This window comes from Phyllostomus discolor, chromosome 1 (assembly GCF_004126475.2).
Source record: "Phyllostomus discolor isolate MPI-MPIP mPhyDis1 chromosome 1, mPhyDis1.pri.v3, whole genome shotgun sequence".
In the NCBI taxonomy this organism is placed as follows: domain Eukaryota; kingdom Metazoa; phylum Chordata; class Mammalia; order Chiroptera; family Phyllostomidae; genus Phyllostomus; species Phyllostomus discolor.
In genome coordinates, this window is record NC_040903.2 from 9639048 (window position 1) to 9666730 (window position 27683).

Consider the following 27683-nt stretch of genomic DNA (forward strand, 5'->3'; position numbering starts at 1 on the left):
TTCAAACTTGTCTTGCTCTATCACACACAATCGATGTTATACACGATCAGCAAATTAACACACTGCCCAAACAATTTCCTGTGTGGTTATTAGGCAGTCTGATCAGAAGCTGCTCAAAAGCTTCGCCACAAATGAGTAAGTCTATCTAATTTGTAAACTATATTTAAAAAGCATGTGAAGCAAAGCTTTCAGCTCTATAGCGTAGACGACAATGCCCCCTTTATAGGAAGGACATGTTGGCGTTCCATGGTTGTATTTACACAAAGGATTGTAATTCTGGGAGCTGTGACGCTAACCACCTGGGTTTTAAGGCATCTGTACACAGCAGGGCTTCTGCATTGGGCTTAACAAACATTCCCTGAGCATCTGCTGGCTGCCCCTGCTTCAGGAATAAGAATGAGGAATGCTTCTTGTGTGCTTGCTGGTCAGAACAGCACCACATCAGACTGGTATGAGCTCGGATCCTGTACTCCAAACTTATCAAGGACAATGAACTGATCAGTGTTTGAAGACTAAATTTTTGTTTTTCAGGTTATAGAACAAATACACTTGGAAATTTGAAAAAAATTAAAATTAGAGAAGAATATAGCCCTGGCTGGCATAGCTCAGTGGATTGAGCGTGGGCTGCAAACCAAAGTGTTGCAGGTTCGATTCCCAGTTCAGGGCACATGCCTGGGTTGCAGGCCACGGCCCCCAGCAACCGCACATTGATGTTTCTCTCTCTCTCTCTCTCTTTCTTTCTCCCTTCCTTCTCTAAAACAAACAAACAAATAAATAAATAAATAAAATCTTTTTTTAAAAAGGAAAGAATATAGAAAAAATCAACATCAGACTTGGCAACTATTAGAATGTTATTTATTTCCTTTCAATCTTTTTCCTCTGTTTATACATATTTGCATAATTATATCACACTTGTGTTTACTCTAGTTTTCTGTCATTTATACCTTGCTTTTCCCTCCATAGCAATAACAAAATGTGTGAATTTTCTAGCTATTAATGTTCTTGGAAGACATCTTACTGGTTTCATGCTTTACAAAGTTTTGAATGTGCCAAAATTTATTTCCTCTTTTCCTTGTTTATGGATATTAGACGATTTCCAGTCTTTATTATTACCTCTTTGAGAGGCATCTTGATATACTTGTGTTTACATCACTGATTATTTCTTTTATCTAGATTGTAGAATTGCCATTAGTGATTTCCAAGTTATAAACTTAAGTGATTACTTTATACTTACCTAGTAATACCTGTTCAGAATTTTAAATTTAATAATTCTGTTGGTTTAAGATTAAAATTATATTAGACAATTTTTAAACCAAAACCAAACCTGGCTTTCTCCTTCTTAGGGAATATAACTTTCAAGTTTTTTTGTTTGTTTCTTAAAGTATTTAACATACTATCAATTAGTAACATGCTTATATTGCTGTATCATAACTTTTTAATATTGATATCACTTATTGTCTTTCTACTATGAAAGACAAAGATTTAGTTCTCTTAAAAGTCTGCTTTTCCCCCTTACTATTTATTCAGACACTTCTTTAATCTCATTAACACAATATAATTACAGCAAATTATTTACATCAATATTCAGTGTTTGTAGTATTATGACTATGTAAATATTATTTATATGTAGATCCAAGTATATATATCAGATCTAATTTCTTTAAAACCTTTACCTTTTGGGAGGGATGCTCATAATTGTCTTTATTTTTAATTGATAAGTTTTCTGTTTACCCATGTCCAATTCATCCCCACATCCCCTAAGAAAATTATAGAGCAGGCAGACAGGCAAACATAATGAGCAAAGGTGCAGGGGAGTCTCTAGCTCCATTTTTATGTGTCCCTCCTGCAGTCCTCTGACTGCCTCTCTAGGTGGGGCGAGTTTTTTCTCAGGAATCTCCAGTTCCTTGCAACCTAACCTAACCTGTCCTTCTTCACAATTCTGTCCTTTCAAGAATGCTATGTAAATGCAATCATACAGTACATAACCTTTTGAGGCTGTTTTTTTTTCATTAGCAGAAGTTCCTAGATATCTGTCTAAGGTGGTGTTTAGAGCAATACCCTGCTCTGTGCTATCAGTGAGGGTTACATGGCATGAAGGTCCCACAGTTTGCTTCACTGCCTACCCAACGGGGGACATCTGGATCGTTCCCAGGTTTGGGCTGCGTGTACATTCATTGTCCAGAAGAGCTGTTTTAATATTCATCTCCAGCACCAATGTCATAGTTAAATATGTGTCTGCTCCCTGACTTTGGAGTGCAAGGGTTTCGTAACCTATCAATGTCTGCGTCCCGAAACTTTGCTGAGTTCTTCCAGGTAACACGTGTTCAGAATAAATCGATGTCTGAATGTCACTTAAGATGTTCTGAGGCAGAGGGGTGAGTGCCGACGTAGGACTCCACACATCACGGTGTTTGGGGACTCTGTCCCGGTTTCACAGAACGGAAGGGGCTTACGATGTCCAGCCGCATCCACGGGAAAGCGGCTGCACTACCTAATTAAAGGCACCTAGAGTGGAAGGTGTGTTTAACATAGCTGGGTGTGTCAGGACCAGTAAAGAGTGGAGTTCGTGTGCTTGAGGCAAGGGCAATAGGATGGAGAGATAGATTAGGACCACATGGAGCACAACCTTGAATGTCCAGCTAAAGATCTTAACTTTTTTCTCATTGATTTTCAGAAACGGTGTCAGATTCATGTTTGGGGAAGGACTGATAAAAGCTGCGTTTTAGTGGGTATTTTGGCAGCCTTTGCTCCAAGACTGCAGTTATTTATGTCCAGACGATATGCATATTCTCGCCCGTGGGTGGAGAAATCGCTGGTGCTTTGTTGTTTTGGAGAAGCAATCGGCACATCAGGACCTATTAAGTGTATGTGATACCAGTGAGCCGGAGCTGCCAAAGTGGGGGGGGAGGGGAGCCGCGGAAGCAGTCACAGAATCCTCAGGCAGAGAAGAAGAGAGACTGGAAAATCTAGTCCCTAAATCCGAGCCGTTTTCACCTTGCTTCCTGTCCTAGCTCCTCAAGCCTCATAATAACAGTAAAACAGCCCTGGCCGTGTGGTTCGGTTGGCTGGAGCACAGTCTCCTGAAAAGAAAGGTCTTGGGTTTGATTCACTATCGGGCATGTTCCTGGGTTGCTGGTTCTGTTCCAGTCCAGGGCATGGGAGAGGTAACCAATCAGTGTTTCTCTCTCACATTGGCATTTCTCTCTCTCTCTCTCTCTCCCTCTCTTTCTCTGTCTCCCTCCCTTCCTTCCCCTCTCTCTGAAATCAATAAGCATGTCCTCCAGTGAGACATAAAAAAAGTAAAATAATGCAGCTTCCATGACTTCTGTTCCTTCCATGTAATTTACACATCATTTAATCCTCACTGCGAGCGTGTCAAAAGGCATTTTTACTCTCATTCTAGTTGAACTAGAGGAATTCTGGTACCATTACTGAATCCAAAGGGCAGTAATGAAGTAATGCATGAAAGAAAACCAGGTGTGAAGAGCAGCAAGGAAACTGGAGTGAAATAGGAGCAGGTGACCCCAGGAGAGTCCTGGGAGAGGACCCACCCATAACAGCTCTGGTGAAGGTGGTTATTTCCTTATTGACCCTGCTGGATGATAGCATAGCTCCACCTCAAGAAACAGGACATCTGTGTATCTCTATCTCCAGAAACAGATGCTCATTTTAAGGAGTTGGCTCGTGCAATTGGCTGTCCTTAGCGTTTTGATTTCATCACCTTGAGGTGTTCACAGGCTTAGAGTTTGGTTTGCTGCATACAAGGTGCCACGATGTTACAGCCCCCCAGACCACTGGCCTCCTGGTTTAATGAATTTAACACCACCTCTACACACACGCTCTGATCACGCTAAGCTTTTCCCCTTCCCGACCACATCAAGATACTTCACAGTTCTGGCCTTTACCGAGGCTGTTCCTCCCGCCCAAAATATCGCCCGCGTAATTTTGGCCAAACGAGCCTCCCTGCTGGTCTTCCTGTGCAGATCAGGGGCTCTCTCCCCCCTCGAAATCTTCGCAGACCAAGGTGACTCCATAGCTCACCTGTCACTGTGCATTACCCATGTGCCTCCGTCAGAGCGTCCATGACACATATGATTGCTTATCCGTGTGTTTGCCTGTCCTGGTTTCCAGGCACTCATGAAGACAGGAAGCGCTGCATGACCTTTGTTGTGGTGTCCCCATGCTTGACACCTAGCAGGGACCAAAAATGCGTTTGTAAACAGGTGCCTGAGAATCCCCGTTACTAGAAGATACGGTTTTCATGTAACAGGGCAACCATTTCTTTCCCAGTGTGCGATTCTCCCTGGTGATGTAATAGTCTTCCATCAGTTTGTTAGAAAAAAATGTTTATAAAGCAAATATGTAAAAATGAGTTTTAGTACACACGGTGCATTGATTTTTTTTAAAAAAAACTAAGCCAACTGTTAATTTGGAAACTCAAAAGTTAAAGACTTGGTGAAGTATAAAACTGAATCGGAATGTCATTACCTATCTGTGGATTATTTTTTTATGAGAGGAAACCAAAACCATAAATAAAACAGAATGAAGGAACTTCCTTCTGCTGTTGTGAGCCACTGAAACTTTACCTCCGGGCAAAGGAATATTAACAAGAAATAATATCAAATTTATTTTATAAATTAATTATGAATTATTTAAAAATATCCATTGGGCCCTGGCTGGTGTGGCTCAGTGGATTGAGCTCAGGCTGCGAACCAAAGCATTGCAGGTTCGATTCCCAGTCAGGGCACATGCCTGGGTTGCAGGCCATGGCCCCCAGCAACTGCACATTGATGTTTCTCTCTCTCTCTCTTTCTCCCTCCCTTCCCTCTCTAAAAATAAATAAATAAAATCTTTAAAAAAATACCCGTTGGATATGCAGCAAATTACAAAAAATATTGCTGGGTGAAGTGAAATACAGTTGATGTTGTTTATCGAAAAATAAAAGACTGTACGAGAGCCCAGTTACCTGTTTCTGAGACAAGAGGACCTGAGATGTGACAGCCTACACACCCACTAGATGGCAGAGTTACCATTTCAAAGGAAGAACTGCCTCTCTTCTTCCAAAATAAGAACTTCCAGCAAACAGAATTGAAATGTGTTTATTTGTACGGCTATAAATATGGCACATCTGATCTAGTTTTCCACTGGGTTTCATATTTTTCAGTGATTTGTAGCCAGTTTTTTTTTAAAGTCAGATTTAGGAAGTTATTTGATATGCAGCCACGTTCTTTCCAAATAATCAAAGTTAATCCTTATTTCTTCTTTTTAATCAGCTATTGCGTGTTCACAGTGTCATTAGCTGAAAAAAGCAAGGATGGAGCCGTTCTTTACGAAGTGTGCTGTCTTTGAACTGTCCCACAGAGCCCTCAGCCCACGTCCATGAGAGCATCTCTGGAATTTCTTCACAGCTCCAGAAAGCCAAAGCAGCACCTGCTAAGTTTCGTTAGACTCCAGCCAGACAGGACAATCACTGCTGTTTCAAAACCACTCCTCCCCTGGCCAGTTGTGACTGGCCGAGACCAAGCTTTGTAAAGGTAAACGGAACTGAATTTTCAGACGAGTGAGGTTACTTTGATCAAGTAAGTGAATGTGTGTGGCTCATCTTCGCAGAACAGCATGCATACAAACGAAGCCCTCTTTATTATTACCAGTTATCCTGATTATTACTGTCACTAATTTTTTAGAAAAAAAATTCTAAAACCTTTAGAGGAGTGTTCTCCAAGAAACTTGGAAGTCAGGAAAAAGAAACGCATTTCTTTCCAATCTGACAGAGCAGACCAGATGTGTTTCAACCAACATAATTGTTTTTTCCACTCGCAAAGTTCATGCCGAGGAACGCTTTATGAAAGAGAAAAAGGAATCGTCCAGAAGTCTCTGAATATTCCAGATTTCCTCATACCCACGATTTTTCAGAAACTGCTAGCATTTCTAGCCCAGACAGATGAAGATTACATCCCCCCCAGGGCAGCATCTGCGGGGTTGCCTCTCTATTAGCAGAGAAAAGAACACACTGGGAAGAGCCCCTCCCAACACGAAGCAGAGCGATGTGTGTGTATCACGAGGTCTGCAGAGCGAAATATGAAACAAATACACAAAAGGGCTTCCCCCTCCATTGAAAACAAACAACCCCAAACCAACACTCCTAGGTTATTCTTGAATTCCCCCTCCCGCCTTGCGAGGAACAATAGGGTTTTGAAATCTCTCTCCAGCCTCTGGGCAGTGTTTAGACACCAAGGATTTTCATGTATCAGGAGATCCCTGTCTTCCTGCCTAATCCTACTGGAGCACGGTGCCTCAGAGCACAATGGGGATGCATGCATGCCTAATTTCCATAAATTACACAGCCTGACGTGTTCATAAAGACAAATTCCGATTGTGAGCCATTAAACCTAATTCAGGGGCCTTTGATGTCTCTGAGAAAAACGGAGGGTGGGGGAGCCCAAGCATTCCCACACGGGAGTGTTCCCGAGTTGGGGAAGGGAAAGGAGGGAGGTCCCATGTGGCCCCTCTATCTCTTCATTAACGTGGACGTGTCGCTCTGAGACTGAAGCTGGTGCCTTCTCAGGAAAGGAAAACCAATCAATCCATCCATCCATCCTAAACGCTGGGGGGCAAAGTAGCATCCATCCATCACCTCTCCCAAAAGCTGGCCTCTAAATTTGAGCCCAGAGAAAGTCTGCTTCTTTGAGCTCTGACTCGACTTCTTCCTCTTTGGAAGAGGCCCAGGCTAGCCGCCCCTCCTCCAAGCAATAGTCTTATGCGTTTGTTGATTTCATATTCATTCATTTATTTTTGTTTCTAAACTCCTTCTAAGCTTTCCTGCAACTAGGTCCTTAGATCCAAGCGGCCACCATCCAGGCCTCTGCGTTCAGGTACCATCGCGTTTTCATCATTTCGTCGTGGAATTTCCTGGACGGGTCTGTTCTCAGCGTCCTGTTGACATAATTTCACACAGGGGTTACAAAGAATTCTGTGAACCTGCTCCCTTCCTGTTGACTCTCCCTCCTCCACGGAGCCTGGTGCTCAGAAGCCGGCTCTCTTTTAAATCCGAAAGCAGGATCACCTCCCCCCCCCCCCCAAAGCAGGAAAGGTGTGAAAAGCAAACAGAGGAAAGCAAATACAGTGGCCTTTCAACAGTTGCTCAGCGCTCCCTTCAGTCTGAGAGGTGATTCAGGGAGTGAGAACTCTGAGCAGGAGGCAGGATGCGGACCCTGGATCCATTTCTTGGTCCTGCTGAGTTAGTCCTTCACAGGGTGGCTTTGTTGTGAGACGTGAAGTGTTAGGAATTCCTGGCCCCCCCCCCACCCCCACCCCCACACACCAGTATGCAAATGTACTTGCATTTGGACACAGGAGAAGGCTGTGGGATTCAGGGCCCCTAACTGGAACTAGTGAGCTGGAAGCTTCCTTAGGCCTCTGTAATTACTCCTGGTGGGATAATCCAGGCACACCTCTGGGAAGAGGACCTTTTCCCAACTATGTTTGTAAACCCTGGCTGGAAACCCTGGGGGCCGGGCCAGAAATCTCCATGTGGGTAATCTCAGATCCAAATGAGTCAAAATGTCATAACAGAGAAGTAGCGCCAAGAAGTCCTGTAACAGCAACTTGAACTTTGCAAGCACAATACAAAGCAGCTGTTGATAGCCCAGGACTGTGGAATGCGGTGGGTGTGAGCCTGAGGTGTTGGTGGGCAGGCTGGACGCGGGTCCACGGCCAGGGTGGCACTGGGAGGCCAAGCAGCAAGAACCCTGGGCCGAGCAAGCAGGGACTCCTTTACTGGAATGGCTACCAGGGAAGGGACCAAGCTCAGGGTAGGCAGGGTGAGTGGCTCAGTGCGTGGTGCACCAAGCAGCGTTCAGTAAATGCATTTCGACAGGCTAGCAGCCCAAAGGCTGCTGGGCCACCGAGACAGGGCCGGAGAATCAGAGCCCAGCCTACGCTCTGGCCACCTGAATCCACGCGTCGGCAAACTGTGGTCCGTCCATTCAATACACATGTTGCGAATCGACCTTTTTTAAAAAACTTAAATTTTATGTGATGTTCTTGAAATTGTCAACAGTAAAAAATCTATGTATATATCCTTCCTGCACAAAATGAAACCTCAGCATGACTTTGTTCTGCAACTTTTAACCCAAATCCCACTTTTTGTTGACATTACCTGGGACTTAAAACCCAAATTTCTAATAAATGGGTACTTTAAATTATGTATTATAATATTACTAATATTGTAAGTATATAATTATATTTTTATGTTCTATTTAGAACACTTTATGAAAAGTATTTCCTCAATTGCTTTAAGTGTAGAAACTTCCACAGTGCTGGCATAGACTTCGTGCACCTTTAGTTTAATTTTTTATGACCACTTGTTGTTGAGACTGTACCGTGATGTCCTCATGTCTTGCTGTCTGTTCTTTCATTCATTTCCAGAGAGCTCGCATGCAAATTGGAGCATGCATTTCACACAGAGCACGGGAGCAATGCACACTCTGAATTCGCTCACGAGGCCATCTTCCTGTTTTTCTCATACCAGGACCACAATGTGACAGCTGCAGAAATTTTGTGTCAAAAATTTGCCCACTTTAAACACTAAACTATTCATTTACTGAACCTATTCATTGAGGACCTGCTCTATGCCGGTACCTCCTAGGTGCTGCAGACAAGTGAACAAGGCTACAGAGTCTTTCACATTTTATTTACTTATTTATTTATTTATGTATTTATGTATTTTCAGAGAGGGAAGGAAGGGAGATAGAGAGAGAGAAACATCAATGTGCGGTTGCTGGGGGTCATGGCCTGCAACCCAGGTATGTGTCCTGACTGGGAGTTGAACCTGCGACACTTTGGTTCTCAGCGCGCACTGAATCCACTGAGCTATGCCAGCGAGGGCTAGTCTTTGACATTTTTGAATGTGCATTTATGGGGGGATTAAAATATGTTGTCTTTTATTTTCTTTCTCCCTCCCACACTTCTTTGTCATCTTCCTTTTCTTGAGTGGGTGCATATGGGTGTTTCCTTTGTTTTTGAAATTGAAAAAAGTTCATCTAAAAGTGTGTCTTTTTCTTAACTCATTTTTCATAGTCTTTAGAGAAACTTTTTAAATGTGCAGCGTTATGTTAAACACATGCTAAGCACTCTTGCCACCTTCATGTTTTAATTTATTCTTTTCTCTCGTTTTGGTCTCTTCATTTTTTTTGTTTTGACATCTTGAGTAATTTATTAGGCTAGTTCTTTTCTCCCCTAATTTGTGTTTCCATTGTGTTCATTACTCTCTACATTGTGGTTTTTAATTCAGCAATTATGCTTAATCCCTGCGTGTTCCTTCTGGCCTTGGATCATGCACCCTCCATGACTGCTTATTCTGGTTGTCTTGTGATGTGTGTCTTCTCTAATTTGTTTTGAAAACATAATAGAGATATTGTCAAAACCATCATTCCTTGCAGCGCGTCTATTCTACTGCTACCCCTCGCCTCTTCCTCGGCCTGCTCTTTCCTTTGAAACAGTATGTTTCGTTCGTCTGAATGGTTCTCTTTTTGTTCATCTTGACAAAGAGTGAGCTCTGTTGGTTTTGTGTAGATTGTGCAGGTTGAAATGAGTTCTGTCAGTGAGGTTTCCTGTCTGATTCTTACAGATCCCTTTAGGAAACGATAAAGGAAAAGTTTTCATTTACTCCATGTGCATTTAGCCCTTTTCTGAGATCCAGAAAAGGGGAAGAGGTAGATAGATGGTGGGGATTAAAGAGGGAGCTGATGCTGTAATTTCTCCTGGCCCAGGTCATTGCTTTGCCATTTTGTTGACACCCCCCCCCCCAGATACTTCTCTTTCTTTGACACCCCCAGTTGCTCTATGGACCCTTTGATCTCCGTGGCCTTTGTCACCAGAAGTGCCACCATCTTTACCAGAGGTCCTCGAGGGTTACACAATCCTTCCCACCTTCTTTACTAGACTTTCCAACTTTGGTATGAGTGGTTTTGTCAAGTTCTCATCCAATTTTTTGGTCAGAACACAACACAACCCCCTCACACAAAAGCAACGTCTATCCCTTTTGTGTTAATCTGATTTTGTCCAAACTATATTTCAGCGCAGACTGTGAGCTCTTCCCGATAATTCTTTTTGTCTGATGACATCTCTGACTGGTTACAGACGTCATTAACTAGCCTAGCTTCCAGTGTGATTGGACTTGGGCAAATAGTAGGGAAATCTATGTACAATGCTTGGTATCACATGTTTAAAGGAAAGGGACGCATGTAGTCCTTTTCTCTTCCCTGCCTGCTCAGTGGAATGTGCCGGGGTGAGAGGAGGTGGAACAGTCATCTTAGGCATGAGATGGGAACCACACGTTAAGGATGGCAGAACAGTAGTAAGACACACCAAGCTTGGGTTCAACACCATGCAACTGCATAGCGGACCTGGAATGCATATGTTTAGACTGTCATGCAAATGAGAAATAAACCTCCCCGTTGTTCAAGCTCTGTTCTATTGCTCTTCGTCACCTCTTATAGGAATCTGTGCATGTCACTCTGCTCTGTGTCACATCTGATAGAAATCTCCGTGCATGCCACGCTGGCCTGGTTTCCGGTAGTGAGGTTGTGTCCGTCATTTTCCTAGAGTCTAGGGGGAGGAGATGTCACCACCTACTCCCATTTTTGAAATGATTTCAAAGACTGGTAGAATTCTATGTTAAAACAACGCCACCTTACCTGTGATTGGTTTCCCCTCCCTACATGCTTTCATGTACGTGTGTGTGAGATACTACTGTTACCCTATCAAGAGGTAGTGCTTTCAAGAGGTAATGTGTTTCATCAAAGAGGTAGTTCTTTGATGAAACACATTATTTAGAACCTGCTCCTATCCAGGCCCCACTGAGCATAAGGATACTCCAGGCTTCCTTAAGACTTTTCCATTTAATAGAGAGACACAGAGACGGGAGAAGTAAGCATAGGAAATGTACAGGGAACAGCGAAGGCGTGGAGGAGGGGGTGGCGGCTGAGCTTTGACCCAACAGGGCCCCAGCTGCTCTTACTTAGAAGCTTTGAAAAGAATTCACATCTCTTTAATATTTGATTCCCATGAGGTTCCCAGTCATACAAGCTGATTTTTATTCTCTCTTTGTTGTGAGGAATGAGTGGTTGAAAGGTAATTAGTTAAGAAGCTTGAGATAATTGTCATTTAGTCATAACTATTAGTGATATTGAGAAGTGGCTTTAACTAGTTGTACAACTCTAGAAATACCTAGTGGTAACAATCCCTTACCTTCTAAATGCTTATAACAGAGCATTTCCTTGTCACACAATTTGCTATAAACAATATACATCAGACAGGGCATGGAACGCTCAGTGCCAAGCAAAGTGTATAAGCGATACAATACCAGTAATCACTGGTTGAGTGACTGCTCTCTGGGTGTTAGGTCTTTGCTGTGGTTGTGTATACACACAACTCAAGTCTCCAGAGTAGGGTAAGACAGAGGTGAAGACTTAAGTGCTGGTAATTCACTCTTCCTACCCCAAAATCATGTTACTTTCTGTTCACATTTCTTTGGCTATAAGCAGTCATATGACAATCACTAAATTCAAGTGGACATGGCAGTAAAATCCTTCCATGTGCCAAAAAAAGGGGGGAGGGGAATGACTATTGGTGAATGGTTGCAAAGCCTGCCACAATGGGCTAGTCTTTTATTGAGGATGTTTACACATGTATTCTTTAGTGAAATTTGTGTGCAACTTTACTTCTTGTGCCATCTTTGTCAAATTTAATTATTAGGCATATATGAGGATTATAAAATACATATGACAAGAAAATTAGATATATATATATTTTCTTATAAGTTTTCTGATTGCTGTGGACTGAATCTGTGGCCACTTCAGATCCATATGTTAAAGCCCTGACTGCAATGCAATGGCATTTGGAGATGGAGCCTTTGAGTAGTAATTCAGTTTTGATGAGATCAGGAGGCTGTGGCCCTCCTGAAGGGATTAGTGCCCTTGGGAGAAGAGACACAAGGGAGCTTACTCTCCCTCTCCCTCTGCCCCGTGTGGCCACCGAGAGAAGGTGGCCATCTGCAAGCCAGGAAGAAAGGTCATTTGACTTCTATCTCCATGCGACCCCAATAGACTAAGAGGGTACAATCCACTCCGTATCCAGGAAGACTGCTCTAGCCATCTGCTGAAGGACACCGAAGGCTGCCGACATTGAGTGGGGCCTGGCCAGAAAAGGGCACACTAGAAGTTCTGGGTGAAGACACAGCCAGCTCTGCTATTGGTCATGTGATCCTGCAGACTCGATGGTGTTGAAGTGTCAGTAGTGGGCAAAGACGCTGTGTGGGGCTTACGGCAAGTTCCAGTGGAAGAATCACAATGCAGACGCCTGGCATTCTGGGGTAAGGCTGTGCCACCTACCCTAGATGGTTGGGTGCCATCTGAGAAACATTCCATGGCATGCCACTGGGCTCTGGGAGAGGTGGATGACTGTTGACCGTTAGAAACTAAGTGACCCTGTAGCCAGAACTTCTCCTGTGGGCTGGGTTCTGTCATCGCCACCCAGTCATGAAGTCGGACAAGACCAGCTGCTGTCCATCAGAAGATGGAAATGGTACAACTGGGATGGGCCACAAGGAGGACCTGAGGGAACGTGTGTACTCCGTGAGCCAGTAGATCCCGTGTCAGCCACCACAGGTCCACTCGTGTTCCTTCCCTGGTTTGTACCCACGCCCTTAAGGGGCTTCTGTGAAAGCGTTTAAAGGAGGAGGGAAGAAAGTGAATTTGGCTTATGAATGGGTTGGCTTGGTACATGGGTGAAGCCGAGCAGAGATGATTAATGCACTACGTTGAAGGGAGACTCTCCCCAGTGGGGGGAGCTGCAAACATTGTACCTGCTCACCCACTCGATGTGGAAGAAGCCGTGTTTGGAAGGGAAACATATAGATTCCTGGGTGGTGTCGAAAGACCAGACCTTCTGGGGCTGGTGGGGGACAGCTGCAAGGGAGAAGGTCCACTGAGTCCGCTGGCCACATCGTGGACTGTATGACCCCAAAGCAGCTGGGCCCCTACAACACTAGACCACCTTTCTTCTAGCTATACAACCAAAGTTCTAGCTCACTGAAAACACTCCAGAAAAGATGGGATGCTATGCTTTATTAAATCTGAGACTTTCATGTGGCACTGTGTCCACCCAAGTGTGGGTGCGTGGGTCCAAGACCCATGGTGCCGAAGCAGGAGGGGCCCCCTTTATCATCACCCGCAATGACCCCCTAGAGGATTTCATTCTTACTGTCTCCTCAACTCTGAGCTCTGCTGGGTTAGAGTTTCTAAGTCTCAAAAGAGACCAACAGATAAAGCAAGGGACCCACTGAATTATAATTTACAGTTGCAACCAGGGCACTTTAGATTCTTTGTGCCCAGAGAACAGCAGCCAAAAAGAGGTGTTTCCATAGTGGCAGGGGCGAATGACCCTCTTCAGGAGGAAGAGACGGGGCTGCTTACACACAGTGGTGGCAGGAGGAGTCAATGAGGAGCTCAGGCGATCTACGTGGGAACCTCCTGGTACACCCTCGTCCCATTGTAACTGGGAATGGATACGTGCAACTACCCGGAACTGAGAGGGATATGACTATCAGGTGTTCCAAGCAGGTGCTGAGGTTTGGTTCACACCATCAGGACTGGCCACCCAAATGTGCCAACATGGTACCCGGGGGTGAGGGGAGCCTAGTGGAGGAGGGAGAAGATGTGTGCCCATTGTACCCCAAGATCAACCGCTGTCCCAGGGGCTGAAGTCCACCCCATCAAACTCCTTTTCCCAAGATTTCGCACAGGTGACACCACCCAGAGGCTATGATGAGCAAACTGAGGCTCATGCAGTTAAATTTATGCTCAGTGTCACACAGCTAGGAGAGAGGGAACATGGGAAAATGCAATTCTAACTCACACCCAAGAAACTCTTAAGACATCTTAGTATTATGTGTACCATTCCTTTCTTTAGGGTAAGCAGTGTCAACATCAGCTAATGACGGGAGAGGCTGGGAAGACAGGGGTTCACATACGGGACAGTCCTGGGTTGAACATTATGGCAGAGATTTTGCAAAAGAAAAGCAGAACTCTAAAGAGGTTAGCACTCAAGTTAGGGGCGTATGGAAAAATACACCAAACCTGGGGACAGGTTGTTCTGGCCTTATCATTTTCTCACAAAGCAGTCCTTGAAGACTTCTCCCTGTGTGGCACCCCATGTTTCTGTAACTGCCTAGAAGTCTCCTGCCCCTCCTTCAAGGCCTTGTCAAGTTTCTGCTCTGCTGGAGCGCCTTCTCTGACCTGCCTGTGTACATATCTGAACTCCCCTATGTACATAGCTGCCATCGTCATCATCATCGCCATTGCCGTCACCATCATTATCGTCATCCAGTAACTTATGACAATTACTAACTGCATGTCTAGCTCCACACTGGATTGCAAGCTCCTTGAGGTCAGTGTTAAGTTTTCTAAAGGCATTTTTCTGTACAGCCTAGCTGACTGAGTATCTGGAGCATAACAGGTGACCAATAGTAAAGCTGGGATTTGAACCCAGCTCTGGTTATTACATGAATGAATGAATGAATGAATGAACAAACAAATGAATGATAAACAGATTCCCTTATAGGTTTAATATGGGCAATAGGATGTGGGGATACATTTTAAATGACTTTTCTTCGTTTTGATATTTTTATCTTGGAGAAAAAAATTGTGATGTTTCACAGAGTGGTAGATCACGTTTCAAAACTCTGGGGGTAATCTAATGTATGATCATCTATCATTCAGTAAGGTGTTTTCCACAGCTAGCTGTGTTGTCACATCTTGACTATTTGGATCCGACCCTGAGAACCTGAGGAATTGAGATACCAGGCTAGCGCATGGAGAATAAGCAGCATATGGTCGTGTGGGACGGAGTGTCCTCTTGAGACACTGATGGGAATTTATGCTGCTGTTAATTTGCAAGCTCTGAAAATCACAGGGCTAACTTTCCTATTAGACACCTTGACATAACTGAGTGAAAAAGAAGTAATTTCATCAAGCTGGTAGGAAATGAGCCCCAGTCTACGACGCTATAGAAATGCTTGTTCTGAATTGTCAGGGGGTCCTAGTGCCCCCAACTGTTTTTTGACCCATCAATCTGAAGAGGAAGACAGGGGTTTTACTAGGAGACCGTTTTTCAGAAGGGCTGACCGCTGAGATGTGTGAGAGCCAGTGGAGGGGTAAGCTGGTGCTCCCGCCCCCCTCCCACCAGGCTGTGCCGCCCTTCCCATGGACGGTTATTTCTATTCATGTTACAGAGCACAACCACGCACTGTACAGAATTTGTTCTAGAGAACTGTTCATGTCTGCAGCAAACCAACCTTTCCACACCCTCCTGCAGGGATGTCTCAAATGTGCTTTTGATCCCTCCCACCGAGTCTATGCAAAGGATCTCTGGCCCTGGGGGCTCTCCTGTGTTTCAGTGAATTTGCTTCAGTGACAAGCACATGTGGCAGGTATTTCAGAAAGCAGCCATAGAGGTTCATCGGGATAGTTTAAAATTCTCTCACATGTGTAAGATCTCTGAGATCTAACATTTTGGTTGACATGTGTGGAGTAAGTTTCTTTTTCAAAATCTTTTCCCATCTGCAGCATTGTCTTCTTAACTTCTCCTGGACTCACTGTTGGGCCAGGAGTGAGGAAAACCGTAGGTGGCCTTTGCCAAAGAAATAGCCATTTGACTCTGCATATGTCACTCAGGAAAATTTTCCATCATTGCCTCAGATTTTGAACTTGTAAAATGATTTGTGGGAGTGGGAAGAAAGGGTTTGATGAGTTCATCTCTCCGTGGATTTAAATACCACTTCTTTGCTAAAAATGTATACATATCATCCTCAGCCCAATTTTTTAAACAGAGGTGGATGTCTTCAATCAAATATTTCACAAATATATCAAGGCCAGCATGCAGAACTGAGGCTAGTGTGTTAATAGTGTTTCTGTTGTCCTCTGTGATGGTGAATGATGCCAGCACCTGTCTGGTTATACAGAGATACTTAGGCATCATCCCAGGTATTACAACTCTAATACCTACCATGTGCAAGTCTATATGGGCGTTGGCCCGAATTTCCTCCTCATTCCTCGCTCCTATGTTAGATTAGCCTTTCTGAACTAAAAGATGGGTAATTGTTTAAAGTATTTTAAGTACTTCTTGATATATTTTTCCCCTTCAAATAGCTACACTTTTCACTGTTAAGACTAGATCATGAGATTGAAAGAAGACAGGAGAGGGACATGACCTACAGAAGAGAGAAAAGGGGGATGTAGAATGCTCTTTTCTGGCGTGGGTGTCAGACGGGGAAAGAGGACTTGAAGAGCAAGGGGAGGGGTGTCCTTGTACTATTTTCCACTCATCCCCTTCAAAGAAACATTATTCTTCATTCACTAAGGCATAGCCTTGGGAAATTTTGACCTGATACTTGGCAAGACATCAGTGTCTTCTAATGCATAGGAACCAGTTTGTGTACAATGGAAGGAGGTGTCTAGATGGGTTTAGTGACCTCCCACAAAAATGAAGACCTGGGGTCAGGATGAGGAGGTCATGGGGGGCAGGGAGAGGCAGGGATTTCTCTCTTCTTTGCTTATTACTGTGCATTTCCAGAACCTAGAACACTGCCTGGTGTAACATAATAGGTACTCAATCACTATTTATTGAGTAGAGCCCTGGCTGGTGTGGCTCAGTGGATTGAGCACTAGACTGAGAAGCAAAGGGCCGCCAGTCTGATTCCTAGTCAGGGCACATGCCTGGGTTGTGGTCTAGGTCCCCAGTAGAGGGTGCATGAGAGGCGACCACACATTGATGGTTCTCTCCCTTTCTTTCTCCCTCCCTTTCCTTCTCTCTCAAACTAAATAAATAAAAATCTTTAAAAAATGTTCATTGAGTCAAAAGGTATAACAAGATGCCTAAAAGAATCAGACACTTTTTCAGACATTATCACAGGACATCCAGAGACCAGGCAGGGTGGAGGATGTCTTTGGGAGACAGAAGAAGCCTCCCATGCCACCTCATGGACTCAACGCACGGGTTTGGAGCTGACACCGGGTTTGCATGTGAGTTCCCCACTCCCACCTCAAAACTTAGTTCTTAAGTTAAGGGAGGAGGAAGGGACAACACATCCTGAATTATTTTGAATTCACTAGATAACAGACATTTTAAAAACATAGAAGAATATAAATTGTCCTTAATTGATGATTTTGTTTTTCTTTTGTCTCTTGAGGGAACAGGAAATCTGTTACAAAAAGAATGTTGTGAGGTTGTGATGAGCAAGGGCTCATCCCCAAAAGGAGTCACTCACACGTGTTTGTGTCTTTTCACAATGACGGGTTTCTTAGGGGCGACTCCCCAGTAAGCCAATAGAGTTGCATGTAGGTTACATACAGAGAGAGGAACTCACATGATAGAAGCGAGCAAACTGAGTGTCTGCGAAGTCCTGGTCACTAGCACATCCACAGGTAGGAACGCGGGGCTTGGTCTCCAGGCGGGTGGCTGCAGTGGTGGCACCCGTCAGTGGTGGAGTGGAGATGGGGCAGGGCTCCAAGCATGACCTGGGGCACAGGCATGTGGTGGGTGGTCGGAGCTCTGAGTTCTGAGAGCCCACGGGGGTGAAATTTCCACTCATATCCATGCCCAGATGAAGTCTTTATCCAAGTGTCCAGACTTGTGGGTTGGGGAATTCTGGGCCCCTCTCTGGGACATTCCCGTTATACCCCATCACCTGAGTCTTGACTTTGCACTTGACATAACTGTCGTGGCTGACAGTGACTCTGTACTGGACTGTCAAAGCTGTCCAAAAAATACCCTCTGCTCTTGCTCTGTACAGAGGCGGCCCTCGTCACACGTGCTATGAACTCCTGTGTTCTCTCTGCTTCCAGTTCTGTTCTTTTGTAAAAACCCTGTATTGGCTTCACACAACGTGGCAGAATGTTGAGCATTTATTCAGACCCCATGTGGCTCCACTCCGTCCTCAGTTTTACCTCTTGTCTCCTGTATATCTCTTTTGCATTCTCCGTTTCAAGGCCATTGTTTTAGGCGTCTGGTTTAGAGGGTAGTGAAACATCTGGCCCAGATAGGGGCCTCAAGGTGCTGTATGGACTAGTGATAGCCAGCTTTCCCTTTCCAGCACCTGCACGCCAACACACCCTCTCTCCCTCCTTCCTTCTCTTTGCCTCCTTCCCTCTCTCTCTCCCCCTCCCTCTCTCTTCACATATGCAGGAAATCCCAAGTGAAGAACTATTTATAGTTCTACCCCCGTGTCACCTGAGCCTTCAGTCTTGTTGGTTCTCCATCCACTCGCCACCTCTTTTCTCCTCCCTTCCACTTGAAGGGACATATACATTTTAAAATTTCAACTGAAATGTCACTTCCTCTGTGAATCCCTCCCTTTCCTGTGCCCAGTGGCAAAATGAAGTATTCTTTGCTGTGTTTGCATTTCCCCCCTGCATGTACACCTGCCCCTGCAACTCTAAAGCTTTATTTCCTTTTGTTGTGTGAATCATTAGCATTGTTTTCAGTCATTTAGAGCCAGAGATTGTGTCTTAATCCCCCTTGTATCTCTAGGACCTCATGTGCTCTCCGGTCCATAACAGGGCAAAACAATGTTTCTTCTCTGACATTTCTCTGTGGTTTCTTCCACCTCTGATGAGCTGAGATGAAGAGAACACTGGATTGTAATATTAGAAACAATTGGATTGAGTTACCACAGAAACCTCCTGGAGCTCAGGTTTTACCTGATATTGGTGAAACTTCTCTTAGCATTTTTCAGGCTTCAAATAAGTCAAATTCAATTCCAGTATAAAGAGGTGACACGGTGGACAGGCCATGCCTACATGGGAGGCTTGACTGTCATTTTGGCCATGCACTAGTGACACAAGCTTGGCAAAGTCATTGGACGCATGTGACTTCAATTTCTTTCATTTAAGGAAAACTAATAGCTTTATTCAAATGGTGGTTGAAAGTAAAAAATGTGCCAACATAAATGGCTGCTCCTTGGAATTGTAAAACAATGTTGTTTCTCAGGATGATGTGTTTCAGAAAGTTCCTGGTCCCCTTTTCACGCCTTCACATCAGAAGCAGTAAAACAAACCCTGGAATAAGAGTCGGAGGTTATTGATTGGGGGAATAAAGCAAGAAACATTTTTATAATAACTAGTGCTGCAATCACCGCTAAGATTGGCTCTCATTTGATAATGAAATATGATTCCGTGAAATAGTACTTAGCTAAATGTCAAATGAAGGTTATTCCATTAAAATGCTCTTTTAGTCCAATCAAGCAAAGACAAGCTCATGCCTCTCTTACCATTACAGAGTACAGCTATTAGTGTGAAATTTTTGTGTTTATGCAATTTGCTTTGGCTGGAGGAGTTTCTGATCTTTTTTATTCAGCTTTCCTACAGCATAACAGTTTCACTGGGAATCTTTGTGTTAATGAAAAATTACCCATTTCAATATATAATATACATTGGTATATTATATACATACCACTCTATGTATATATAGAGTACATACATATACAACTCTATAGCAGGGTTGTCAAACTCATTTTCACTGGGGGCCACATCAGCCTCGTGGTTACCTTCAAAGGGCCGAATGTAATAATAGGACTATATAGATGTAACTACTCCTTAACTAAGGGCAAGGAGCTCATTGCTCCCGCCAGGTAGAAACAAGGTGCGGGGCCGGATAAAACAAGGTGGAGGGCTGGATTTGGCCCACGGGCCTTGTGTTTGCCACCTGTGCTCTATAGTGTCGTATGTTTGTGTGTATGGGTATAGTTCTAATCTGTTCCTTCAAGATGGGACCACACATTATGGAACTGGAACACATGCAAGGCTTTGTCTTGATGCTGAGGTTTGGCAAATGCACATGCTCTAAGACGTGAAGAACTAGCTTTAAAATCAGATGCTGAGTACAAGGCGGGACTAAAGTAGATCTATGGAAATAAGATGAGAAATAACACAATGATTAATATATAATATGGAAAACAATTCAATGGAAAATAATACAATGATTAATAAGTAATAATACCAGACTACACCCTGTGTGTTGTGTGCTCAACAACTGTAACCCTACTTTTGCCCCACCCTGTATTTTGTCTTAGGTTCTACACCTAAATGAGTTTGCACAAATCGTTTAAACTCTCTGAAGCTTAGTTTGCCTGTTTATGGAGTTAAAGTTATAATTCCTCAACCTGTTTTCTCTTACTTGTTTTAAGGTGCAAAATAATTAGATAACTTTATTTTATAAAATTTTTATTTTTATAGTATTATAGTTGTCCCAATTTCCCCCCTTGCCCTCCTCTACCCAGCCCATCCCCCCATTCCCACAGTCAACCCCCACCCCATTGTCCATGTACATGGGTCATTCATGGGTGTTCTTCGTCCAGTCCCTTCCTCTTCTTTGTACGATTATCCCTTCTCCCTTCCCTTCTGGCTGCCGTCAGCCTGTTCCATGTTTCCATGCCTTTGGTTCTATTTTGCTCATTAGATTCCTCTGATAGGTGAGATCATATGGTATTTATCTTGTACCAACTGGCTTATTTTGCTTTAAAATTGAAATGTAAAGCAATAGATGAAATAAGGAGTAATATGAGACCCAGAGCATAGTCTTTGTGGCTCGTATTGTATCTATCAATTGTTAACTGAATGATCTTAGGCTGATTACTTAGACCTCAGTCTTCTCTAGCTCTGTCTGTTAAAAAGAAGGAAAGGGATTTGCCTTACAGATTTGTTGTGAGGAATTCAGGGGGTGACATTTGCAAAAGACCTTGCATATGATGGACATTCAAATATCAGCAGTCTCAGGGTCTTCCTTCAACCATGCCTATGAGTCCAAACAAATCAATCCATTTTTTTCTGAAAAAAGAGTTGAATACATTCTCACTTGTAATGCCCATAACTTGTTTTTTTTTTTAGCACAGTTGTGGCAGTCCTTTTCCCCCCAAACACTGAACTACCTTGGCTCCAATCTTGATAGATCCCGGAGCATCTCTCCCACTCATCCCTTGTTCTCTTGTCACACTCACTTGGCAGATGAGTGAGTGCAGGTGAGTCATAGGCTCCTGTTAAGCCACAGGCTAGTATCCTTTTGTAGCAAATGTCTATGAGAAATGAAAAAAAGGTTACTTTACCTTTATTTCTTATTATATTTTGTTTTATTTGGGAAGAATTTAGAGGCTAGGAGGATCTGATAAAATAGTGACACAATAGAAGATATATGTATTGCTAATCCACTACACGTTAGCATGGTACTCCTGCTGACAAGTCCAGAGTGATGGATTCACCAGCGGAGTAATGATAAATGTCTTCCAAATGGTCCGTCCCCTTTGTCTTTTCAGCATATAAAGGGGAAAACTCTCTTATGTCAACTGAATTGTCTTAGCTCCACTTCTACCACATCTCTGTTTTTTTCATTTTTAATGCTTCTTTCAAGTTTTCATTTCTTGCATATTTCATAATATATGCACACACATACATGTACATATGTATATGCACATTCAACACACATACAGGTAGATATAGGCATATATGGACACACATATGGGCATGTATATGTGCACATATATACATCTAGATATGTGTGTGTCATGTGTGTACCTCCTGAGAACCATTACTCCGTATAATTCAGAATCTCACACACAATTCTAGAATTGTAGACTTGGCAGGAACTGTTGGTAGCTGGCATTTTCTTTTTTCATAAATAGCCTTTTCAGAATTTCCTTTAAAACAGCCCCCTGCTTTATTCCCGGCCACCATGGCAAATGACTCTGTTGATGGCATGAGACAGAACTCCCCCCTTAGCTGTAACTTGTTTGGGAAACACCATGTACGGGATCCGGACTACCCACAGGAGAATGCAAGACAGACAGAGACATTTCCCGACCAGCACTTAGCGGCTCTCTGTGTACCTTCACCTCAGGGCTCAGCCAGAGGCACTGGAGACTCTCAGGGGTATGGGCGAGGTGTGCAGAATCCCCGAGTTCCCATCCGTTGTTGCCCACAACCCATACAACAAAAAAGCATTTATTTTGTAATTTTACTACTAGGAGATATCAAGAATATTTTCTAAAATGAAAATGTTTGCAGCAGATAACACATGCCAATATTTTAATGTCATACCACATACCTTAATAGAAAGATTAGCTGATTAGTTATATGAGCATGTGACTATTCATTCATTCATCCAACCAACCACATTGAATAATGTGATAACACATTGAATAATGACCTTGAGTGCAAATCTATGTGGCCTTGAGAATAAATGTAATGATGAAAGCTTAGTCTATTCCCTAAAAGTGTTCACAGCTTCCTTGCAGCCAGAAGACAAACATAGAATGGGCTGTAGTTCAGGGTATACTACAGTAAGTGCCTTCAGAGAGGCATGGTAATTACCACTGGGGGATATGGATAAGGGAACATTACTTCTAGCCGGGGCCCAGCCTAAGGGAGAAGGGTGTCTCGAACCAAACACCAAATGGGGAAGGTAGTCAATTCTGAGAACAAACTAGATAAACATACAAAGATAAAACAAAGAATGAAGAATGTTGGAGGATTTCATGCATAAAGGAGATAGTGAGAGGTAAAGCCAGAGAAGTAGTATTGGATTTGAACTTGAAAGGCCTGAATGCCAGGGCATAGAGTCTGATTATAAGGCAGAGAGGGGTCATTGACTTTTCCATGCATAATGGCTTGAGGAGAAAAATGAGTCAATGAAAACTACTCTCCGGAGGGGAAAAGTATCATTATACAAGCTGAGGGAGTAGAACATTTTAAATAAAAGATGGTAAACAAAGCCTTTGAATGAAGTGGGTATGATGAAAACACACACAGGCGCGCGCACACACACACACACACACACACACACATTGCAGTAAGTGACTGGAATGAGACGTTTGAGAATACAGTTAATTAGAGTGATTGTGGCAGAAGCAGGTTGAAGGAGGCCAGGCTGTGTGAAGCGGTGACTAGCTAGCCTGTTAAGGGGCAGATGGAGAAATCTTGATAAATATTTTGAAAAATTTGCCAGCGTTCTTCCGCCGGTGTCTACCGTGGTGCCTACCACATCATAAGCACTCAGTTAATTTTCGTGGAATGAATAAGTGAAAGATACATAAATCTTGACAAGCCACACGTTTTCTCTCAGTGGAATTAGCTATAGTTACACTTACCACATACACAGAACCAGCCATCTGGCTCATTAAGAAAAACACAAATCTGCGTGTCTGACAACTTGAAAATGTATATCTAAATTGGAAAATATTTATAGATGGTATAGAAAATTTCTATATTAAGGATAGAAGAGTCAGATTGCCAGAGTTTTAATATCAGCCCTGCCTTAGACAAGTTCAACTCTGCCTCAGTTTCCTCCAGTCTACGGAATGGAGATTATAAAGTAGGTAGCTCATAGCCACGTAATAAGGATTCTGCGTTAATACACGTGATGTGTTTAGAGGCATCTCTGACACATGGCACATGCTGCGTTAATGTTTACGTATTATTATTCAGTGATGCATTTTTTAGAATTGGCATGATCCCTTTAAAGTTTATATGTCATCTCAAAATTTGCAAACCATATTCACACACAATATCTTGATTTAGTCCTCCATTCCACTTTTATCCCTTCCATGTTCTCAGCGAGGAAAATTAAAATCTGTCAGGGTAATTGACCTGCCTGCAATGGTACCATTGAGTCACAAACCTAGAGTTTCCAGTGAATGGCCACTGATTTCAATGGCATTGTGCTAAGAACTCCATCAAAATAATCTCGTTGAGTCGTTATTAAGCAAGACTAGGACCCAAAGGATCAGAAAGGTTAAATGCATTGCCTAAAGTCACACAGCTAGGGAGTTACAAGGAGCTACATGGGTAGAATACGAAGTCAGGCCTCACATCTTCCAAGTCCCATCTCTTTCTTGGTCATCAAGCTGGAAGCGGTGTGCGAGGAAGGGCATGAGCCCTTGATAAAGGTGGAGTAAAGGCTTCTCTAAGTGTGTTGGGCGGACACCCCTGCTCTATCTCCCTTGGATTCAGTCCAGCTGATGTTGCCTCTCCCGAGTCTGACACGTGGGAGCCAAGTTCTTCCCGCCACCTTCATTTCTGAGGCCCGTTTCTTTGACTCCCCTGGCCTGAGCCTGCCTGGGCTTTGAGTAAACAACCACAGCCATAAACCCTTCATGTAGGTGCAGAGAAGAGCTGTTTTTCATCGGGTCACTGTAGGCAGCAGGAGCTGCCAACTTCCCATCAAAGCCTCATAAACCCTTTTATGAGGCCCATAAAACGCTGCCTACTCCTGTTAGGAGAGAGGGGGACAGCCGTCAGGCTCACATCACGCTGGTTTCAATTGCTTCATTTCCATACATCAGGCTCCTTGGAAAACCAAACGCAGGCCACCGCCAAGTAATAAAGTGGCCTTTGTGTTCCTGTGGTGTTCGTTTACCGGGCCTCCCGTGCCCTGTGGTCCACAGTAGTGTTTGATTCCCCTGGAAAGCAGTCCTGGGTGGTGGAGGCAGCGGCGAAGATTGCTGGGACGCTTGTCTTGAGAGTCTGAAAAGTAGGGACTCTGAAATGGCTTCTGCCTTTCTCCCCATGGGACTTTAGAGAGATGCCCGCTTCCTGTTTACCTCGCATGACTTCCCCACTGCAGTTGTGCCCTATTTGCATTCATGGGCCTGGCATGGATCGTGGTTGCCAAAAGAAAAGATAACCACCTTCATAATGAGGGTCATGGGATTGCCCACCCTCCAAGGTTTTCTTATCTGACTCCCTTGTGCCATGCTTCATGGTCTCTGCTCTGTCGTAGAGAATCAGACAATTTTAGAGCTCAGGGCTGGGAATATAGTTGGAAGGCAATTGGCAGGTAACCTAATTCTCTAGTTAGTGGGTATTTTCATCCCACCGTATTGGAAGCGCCCTTAGGAACAGGCATCGCTTCAACTTCTCCATTTCTAAGTGTCTACTCTTGTGCCTAGTTTGTATAGAAAGAGTGCCAAACTGTTCAATGAGTGAATTTATTATTACATGTATCAGTCAGTATATGCTAGGTTATGCTGCACTAACAAACACAGCACTGAAGGCGTTTACCTCTCATTCTTGCTGTAAGTCCATTTAAGTTGGTTATTTTATGCCATCTTCACTCTGAGGTCCAGACTAATAGGATATTTTCTATCTGGAATATCCTGAGTCCCTTGGAAGAGGGAAAAGAAGACTGTGGTTCAAAGGTTTCAATGTCAGTATTAGATACCTTAATTCTGCTCATTTTCCTATTTCATCAACTAACTTAAACAAGACCAGGTCTGACTTCAGTGGGCTTGGACATTATACTTTTCCTACATACTACCCCTTAATTTCCTTTATGTCGGGCCAGAGTTTAATATTTACTTGCATTTGATGCCCCTAAGGTATAATTTAGGGAGCACAGTAGTTCAATGTTATTCCAAATAGGTACAAGTAATCTGACAATTTCCGTAGAGAGTATTGTTTTGAGCACTTGAGGATGGAGCCAGTGCCAGACAACAAGAACAAAAAAAAATGATGATTTTTTAATGGAAAAGCTTCATTCACATTATGTTCTGTGCTCAGCACCCCAATCTTATACATCTACAGTCCTGGGTAAGAAGGCCCAAAGCCCAGAACAGTGATGTCTGCAGCACCAGAATGGTCTTCAGTCATTAAGGACAACTTCTGTTATTACCATCAGCTTCGAGTTACTAAGGCAAGCAAAACCTTCATACATTTTAGGAAGATTTGCAAGAGGAAGTAATTGAAACAAGCATAAAAAGGTTTTCTGTTGAAATCACTTTTCAGTTCCCCCAGGAATACAGGGAGGCATAAGAATATAACATTCAGATGGCTTTATTCTACTTAGATTATTCAGTGTAAGAAACCATTCCTCCAGGTAACTGACCTTCAGTACGATTGTAACTGAGGTTTAAAGAGTTTGCTGATAGACTGGAATGGAAAAGATACGAACGAAATTAAAGATGAAATCCTTAAATTTCATTTTTACGATTTTAAAAAAAGGAATTCTGGGAAGGACTGCACTGGGGGTTAAAGTCAATTTTAAGGATTGGGAAGAGAGAGAGAAATTAATGTTGTCTGATTTAATGTTTGGAAACCATTGTGTTGCTTGCTTTTTACATACAGGATTTTGTGATAAACGACTCAGTGCAAGAGTTAACTCCTGTGAGAAATCTCTCCTTTTACCTTCCAAAATTAGTGATTAAATATAGTAACAACTAATACGAAGACTTACTATGTGCCGTACCAGCTTGTTTTCAATCCGCAGTGTGCTGTTGCACCCAGGAGACCTCTGGCAATGTCTAGAGACATTTTTGGCTGTCACAAGGGCTGGGGAAGAGTGGAAAGGGGTGTGCTACTGGCGTCTAGTGGATCAAGACCAGGGATGCTACAAATGTCCTACAAAGCACAGGACAGCACCCCCTACAAAGAATTATCTGGCCCATAGTGTCCACGGTGCTGAGGTTGGCAACTCCTGTGATAAAGCTCTAAGGGTTTACACTAATTAACAAATATTAGATAGCTCACGTAATGAACTAATTAAACCCTCATAATACTCTTAGGAACACATGGTATGGTTATTTACCTTCTGTGGTTTAGAAAGTCGAGGCAGAGTATGAAGGAACTTGTGCTAAGTACTAAGGAGCTAGTGAGAGTTGGGGCCAGTGTTTGAAGACATGTAGTCAGACTACGGAGCCCACATGCTTCACCACTGCCCCTTGGGTCATCCCACTGTCCTGCAAGTTTTGAGATCATAGGAACTCTGCATATTCACTCCCGTTTTCCACCCAGTCTTTAGCTCGATGCCCATAGTAGTGTTTTTCAAAGTAGTTGTTGGATGAATAAATGAATTAAGGACTTTACTCTCACTGTTTACCTGTTAAGTACTAAAGTTGCTCCTTATTTTCAATCTAAAATAAGTTTTTAGAATATATTCTTCCATAAATTCTATTGTGAGAATTTTTTTCCCCACTAAGTAGAAATCATTAATTCACTATTCAGCAGTAATGCACGTATTTTCAATCAACACGAGCCCCTGGTCCACGTGAGGAGAAGCCACGCTGGCCACACGGGGCTCCATTCTGGAGACTGGGATGGAAGGTGCCACCAAGCTCCTTCCTCCTCAGTCCATCATTGGCAGAATTCGGTTCCTTGTGGTTCTAAGACTGACGTCTCTTCCTTGCTGGTTGGCAGCCAGAGCCCATCTCAGCTCCTTAGGTCAATCTTCATTCTTCCTCTCAAAGCAGCTTCTTCTTCTAGCCAGTAACAACACATCCAATCCTTCGAGTGCTTTGAACCTCTCTGACTTCTTCATCAACCACCAGCTAGTGAAGGCTCTGTGCTTTTAAGGGCTCATGTGGCTAAAGGAGCCTTCCTGTTTTAAGGCCAACTGTGCCTTGTACCATAACATAATCCTAAGAGTGACATCTCACCGTACTCCCAGGCTCCAGGGATTAGGGCAACAGGTCTTTGGCAGGGGTGAAGGGGGAGCAGGGAGAAGCTGGAAACTCTGCCGACCATGAAGCACGTAATGAAATTTCATTACACTCCAGATAAGAGCCCCTTCTAGCAAAGCCCTTTGACATTGGTTTTGTGATGCCATGAGCGTGGATATCAGTGGGTTATAGCTATGAGCTAATA